Raw genomic sequence first — 6,583 nt, forward strand, 5'->3', positions numbered from 1 at the left:
TCGGTGAATATTGCCATCATGCACCTTGGGAAGGTTGCAGGAGCATTGCACAAGCCAAAATGCAGTCGTCGATAAGCGAAGGTACCAAAAGGACATGTGAATGTTGTCTTTTCTTGGTCATCAGGATGAATTGGTATTTGAAAGAAGCCTGAGTAACCGTGTAGATAGCAGAAATGAGAATGATTGGCTAATCGTTCTAACATCTGGTCTATGAATGGTAAAGGAAAATGATCTTTTCGGGTTGCTTTGTTTAGCTTTCTATAATCAATGCACATTCTCCATCTCGATTCGATTCGTTTGGTTATAGTTTCTCCTTTTTCATTTTCGATAACTGTTATACCTCCTTTCTTTGGTACTACATGTACAGGACTAACCCATTTGCTATCGGATATAGGATACATGATACCTGCCTCTAATAACTTCGTTACTTCCTTCTTCACTACCTCACTCAGGATCGGGTTTAGTCTCCTCTGATGTTCCCTAGAAGTTTTACAGTCTTCTTCTAGCATGATGTGGTGCATATAAATAGAAGGACTTATCCCTTTAAGATCGGTGATGTTGTATCCCAGTGCGGTTGGATATTTTCTTAAGATATGTAGGAGTTTTTCAGTTTCGAGTTTTCCTAGGTGTGCATTAACTATCACTGGTCGTTCAAGTTCTAAGTCTAGGAATTCATATCTCAGATTTTTGGGAAGTGTTTTCAGGTCGAGGGTTGGTTTCTTAAGGCATTGTGTAGGATCCGGTGTTATTGCTAAACAATGGTTCAGTCTGTCTTCTACACGATAGTCAGACGATTTGTCATTTTCTAACTCAATTTCTTTTATGCATTCATCGATGATATCCATGAAGTAACATGTGTCATCTATTGCAGGTGCTTTCAAAAATTGGGAAAGAATGAACTCAATTTTCTCTTCTCCTACTTTGAAAGTGAGTCGTCCTCGTTTTACGTCTATGATGGCACCGGCTGTTTCTAAGAAAGGCCTTCCCAATATAAGAGGGGTAACTTCATCTTCTCTTATGTCCATAATTATAAAATCGGTTGGAATGTAGAATTGACCTATGCGCACGGGAACATTTTCAAGAATTCCTACGGGATATCTAACGGAACGATCTGCTAATTGCATAAACATTTTAGTTGGTCTTAATTCTCCCATTTCAAGTCTCTTGCATATGGACAAGGGCATAACACTGATACCGGCTCCTAAGTCGCATAAAGCTTTGTCTATGACAAATTTTCCTATGTGACAAGGTATAGAGAAACTACCAGAATCTTTAAGTTTAGGAGGCATATTCTGGATTATAGCGCTACATTCAGCAGTGAGTGTAACGGTTTCGCTATCTTCAAGTTTCCTTTTATTAGAAAGAATTTCTTTTAAAAACTTAGCATACGAGGGCATCTGTGTAATAGCTTCTGTGAAAGGAATGGTGACGTTTAATTGTTTCAGTAGGTCAACAAATTTTTTAAATTGGCCCGCGTCTTTGGTTTTAATTAGCCTCTGAGGATAAGGGATAGGTGGTTTGTAAGGTGGTGGAGGTACATAAGGTTCTTTCTTTTCTACGGTTTCCTTATTACTCTCTTCCTTTTCCTTAGGTTTATTTTCTTCCTCAGTTGGCTTTTTAGAGTTTTGGTTTTCAATTCTTGGATCAGATGGTCCTTCTAACTCTGTTCCACTTCTTAATATAATTGCATGAGCGTGGCTTTTCGGGTTAGGTTGGGGTTGTCCAGGAAATGTACCAGTTGGGGCAGCAGTATGCGCTTGTTGTTGAGCTACTTGTGAGATTTGTGTTTCCAGCATTTTGTTATGGGTAGCCAGGGAATCTACTTTACTTGCTAGTTGTTTAATCTGTTCGTTAGTGTGTACATTCTGGTTTAAGAAATCTTTATTGGTTTGCTGTTGAGAAGCTATGAAGTTCTCCATCATGATTTCCAAGTTGGATTTCCTAGGAACGTTATTGTTAGGTGTAGATGGGGTCGGCTTTTGATATCCAGGTGGTATAACAGGGGCTTGATTTTGAGCTTGTCCTGGTGCGTATAAGGCATTGTTGCTCTTATATGAAAAATTAGGATGGTTCTTCCAGTTTGAGTTATAGGTATGCAAGTAAGGATTTCCTTGAGCATAGTTCACCTGCTCTGCTTGGATTCCTGTTAGGAGTTGACAATTTGTAGGAGTGTGACCTTGGATTCCACAGACTTCTCAATTTTGAGTCACGGCAACCACGGTGGCTGGAGGTGATACATTTAAACTTTCAATTTTCTAGGCAAGAGCATCTACTTTTCCATTAACATGGTCAAGGCTACTTATCTCGTACATGCCAGTTTTCGTTTGAGGTTTTTCTACCATTGTTCGGTCGCTTCCCCACTGATAATGGTTTTGGGCCATGCTTTCGATAAGTTAATAAGCGTCAGCGTAAGGTTTATCCATAAGCGCACCACCTGTGGTGGCGTCTATTGTTAATCTTATGTTGTATAAGAGACCATTATAGAAGGTATGAATTAATAACCAGTCCTCTAAACCATGGTGTGGACAAAGTCTCATCATGTCTTTGTATCTTTCCCATGCTTCGAAAAGAGACTCGTTATCTTTCTGTTTAAATCCATTTATCTGGGCTCTTAACATAGCTATTTTGCTTGGAGGAAAATATCGGGCAAGAAAGACTTTCTTCAACTCATTCCATGTGGTGACTGAGTTGGAAGGAAGAGACTGAAGCCATCTTCTAGCTTTATCTCTTAACGAGAAAGGAAAAAGACGAAGTCGAATTGCCTCTGAAGTGACACCATTAGCTTTAACAGTATCAGCGTATTGAACAAATATGGATAAATGAAGGTTTGGATCCTCGGTAGGATTTCCAGAGAATTGATTATGTTGCACTGCCTGTAACAGCGAAGGTTTAAGTTCGAAGTTGTTTGCTTCAATTGCGGGTGGAGCAATACTCGAATGCGGCTCGTCTTGCGATGGAGCGGCGTAATCTCGAAGAGCACGAGCTGGTTCTGCCATCTCGGGTATCGGCGAAGGAAGAAGATTTTTGAGATCAGGAATTTCGATTGGAGGAAGATTGTTTGCAGCACGATACTCCTGAATTCGTCGTAAGACTCGGAGATATCGTTCAACGTCGTTGATTCGTAAGTAATACGGTTCGCCTTGTGAGCGAGTATGTGGCATACAAATCAACGAAAGAAAGAAATGAAAATTGCCGATAAGATCTAGATTAAATATCAAATAAGCGGATATCGGTATGCAGTTCGTCGTAATTAGGGAATCAAATCTTCGTTGGTTTCGTAGTTTTAAAGTAAAGTCTTTTCAGTAGACACTATCTTTTCGTGCGTTGTCACTAATTTGTTAAGTCCAAAATCACTTTTGGAAAACAATAGAATCTTTAGAAACTCTTTTTAAGAAAATGTTAACCATTTAAACATCCTTGTCTCAAACTCTCGCTCTGTTGACTTAGATTATATAATTAAACTTAAATGCTTAACTCTCGTCCTCACATTTAACCTTTAAAAATATTTTTTGAAAATGATTAGAATTTAATTAACTCTAAAAATTTCTTTCGCCCTGATTTAAAATTAGTGTCCAATTTACACTGTCCAGTTAAAAGTTCAAACCGTCGTTCTATTGATTTTAACTTCTTTATGTCTTTTACTCTCGTACAAAAACCTTGGTATTAACTCTGTAAATTGAGACCATAAAAAGAGTGATTATGTTTTTAAACAAAATTAAACCAAGTTAGTTTTGATTCCTTCATTCCGCTTACTTTACATACCGATATCTAAGTTTAGTTAGCTAGACATGCTAAACAAGCCTAAACAATAATTATGCTTACATACAGCCATATCAGACAGACAATATAAATAAATAGCAGTGCAGAGCATATATAAATTTAAACAATAAAATTAAAGAACCTGTAAAATTAATAGAAGTCTTGATTATTCCTAGCTTCGATGCTTGAACTCTCCACCACAAACCGGTTGGATTTGTTCTTACAATCTTCGATCGGACAAGAAAATAAAAACGAAGGAATAAAATACTATGATCTAACGTAAGGTTAGATCTAGTAAAAATTTCACAATAGTTTCCGGTGTAGAAACTATTGTGAGAAAATTAATTGAATGCTTTAAAATTGACTGGAAAAGGAAAGGAAATAAAAATTGCTAGGAAAGTAGAGTGGTGGAAAATAAGAAAAAAAGTAAAAATAATGCGGTGCCGAAAACTGGAAAATTGAGCGTTCTCCGCAGGGTTCCACCATTGGTCCTATTTATATCAATCCATTTTGTAACCGTTTCTTCCATAGTCCATTCAGTAAGTTTCAACGAGTCTACTGGTCAAGCGAAGAAAGAGGAAGAACGTGCTTCTGTTACGCGTCAAACCCAAAAATATAGGAATGGCGTGTGACGCTCGTCACATCACGTGTTACGCTCGTAACACTTAGCAGGGGGACGTGCTTCTAGTTGATAGTTGTGGGCTGGGCTTTAGTGGAAATTGCTTCTCATCATCTTTTTGCACCTCCTTTTCTTTCTTTTTCACGTATGCTTCAAATAATGTTTCCTGGAATAAATAGAAGGAAAATACAAAGTAATATCGAATAATATAAAATAAATCGAAACAAATAATAATATAAAATAATTAAATCGAGTCCAAAAATGTGATATTATTTCCTGTTATCATGTGTCATTGTCAGTTATATCAACAGAGAATGAAGAAAGCTTTTGAAAAGAAGGTCAGGCCTCATGTGTTTAGATAAAGTAACCTCGTGTTGACGTAGATTTTATCCTTCAAACCTGATGCTAGCGGAAAATGGACTCCTAACTATGAAGGCCCATATGTTGTGAAGAGAGCCTTTTTCGGCGGTGCTTTGATTCTTACAACTATAGACGGTGAAGAGTTCACTCGTCCTATGAATACCGATGCAGTCAAGAAATACTTCACCTAAAAAACAAAAGAATAACTCGGTTGAAAACCCGAATGGGTAGCTTAGGCAAAAATGAGCCTCTCAGTGGATTGAAAACCCGAAAGGACGATCCAGGAAAAAATTAGTGGCATAAAACTGAAAATTTATCCTGGTAGATTGAACACCCCACCTTGGGGAAATCTAGGAAAAAATTAGGGATTATGGCAAGTAACTGCATTCGGTTGATCCTAATCATATGAGGCAGTTTTGAGCAAGTCATTTGTTTCTGGTTCATCATTCTCAACCGAGGACAAGCACAATGGATATTGAAGTTGATAGGAAGAGTAATGATCATTGTATTCAATGTATCCCTTTTCCATATAAATTACCATTTTCAACTTTGTAAAGATCTATGGAGTCTCGTCACTTACGGACTACCATTCTATTAAATATAGTTGAGCTTTTATCCAATTGTTTATATTCTTGTTTACTTCTGCTAAATAAAATTGAATTTTTATGATGATAATTTTACAATAAATTAATAAATAATAATTGTTTTTCTTAAATAATTAAAACAATCACTGTACGACTAATTGATTTCAGTAAGGAATGTCAATAGCGATTCGAGAACAGGTAAGTCATTGTTGGTCTTCCTTAAAGCAGTTGGTTTGATAAATACCTTTTTTTCCAACAGTTCGTCATGTATCCCCAGCTTGGTTGATGACTTTTTCTTCCTGAATATTTCGTCATCCCCATTAGTTGAGTTGATGATCAATTCCCTTTGCAAATCCATGTTCCCCAGCTGAGGTGCTCATGTTTGCATCCCCTAATTTGTGATCTATGATTGGGCCCTGGAGATATGGAACCCTTATTTTTTTTCCACTAGAATAATTGTGTGGCATAACTTCGACAGTTTTTCCTTTGTGTGAATCATATCCGTTTATCTTTTCCTTGGAATTGGTTTATTTCGCAATTTCCAAGAAGAATTTAGTGATTATCGAGGAATGTGACAATCTGGGTCATAACATCCCCAACAACTTGCCTAACTCCTCATACATTTTTTTATCTCTTGTATTCCTCGGCGGAGTTCATCTTATGACATGAAGATCCCTCGTTCCCATCAATGTTGGATTCTGAGCAGTTTGTTTTAGTCCCCTGCAAGGTTGTCTCCCATTCGATATGGTGTTGACCTTAAATCCCCCGCATTGTTGACAATTTTGAACCTCAACATGATTGGTTGATCTTCCCTTAACAATATTCTCTTCTCCCCGTGGAGTTTGCCGTAGAAAATTAGAAGCATGTTCTCCATGCCTTTCCCCAACCATAGTTGATTTATTCAGGGCTAGATGATTCATTTTCATCCTTAGCATTTTCTCCAGTTAGTGTTTCCATCCTGTTGAGATTAGCCGAGTATTGTAGTGAAAATTCAAATCTTCGTTATTTGTATCCATTGTGTTGTTTTTGTCAGCATAATCATAATCACATACATGCATATTCATGCATAAAACACAACATCATATATTTCATTATGAATTTTATCGCATTAATTTTTTCTTCTGATCTCCTTCCGTGGTGATTTTATCTCCCCATGCGAATTAGGTGTGTCTGTCCTCCTTTAATTGCTGAGTGTCAGGCCCTTAAGCAGAAAGAGTGTAACCTTTCTCATTCCCCACTGAGTTATTTCTTCCTGAATGAT

General features: G+C 37.4%; 1 non-coding gene across 1 annotated transcript; it reads left to right on the forward strand.

Moving 5' to 3' along the window:
* The first annotated feature begins 2,511 nt into the window (after positions 1 to 2,511).
* Positions 2,512 to 2,618, forward strand: LOC127099857 (small nucleolar RNA R71). Its single transcript, XR_007794324.1, has one exon. It is a non-coding gene; the product is annotated as a small nucleolar RNA R71 (small nucleolar RNA).
* Positions 2,619 to 6,583: the final 3,965 nt, after the last annotated feature.

This window comes from Lathyrus oleraceus, chromosome 6, assembly GCF_024323335.1.
Source record: "Lathyrus oleraceus cultivar Zhongwan6 chromosome 6, CAAS_Psat_ZW6_1.0, whole genome shotgun sequence".
NCBI classification, from domain to species: Eukaryota; Viridiplantae; Streptophyta; class Magnoliopsida; order Fabales; family Fabaceae; genus Lathyrus; species Lathyrus oleraceus.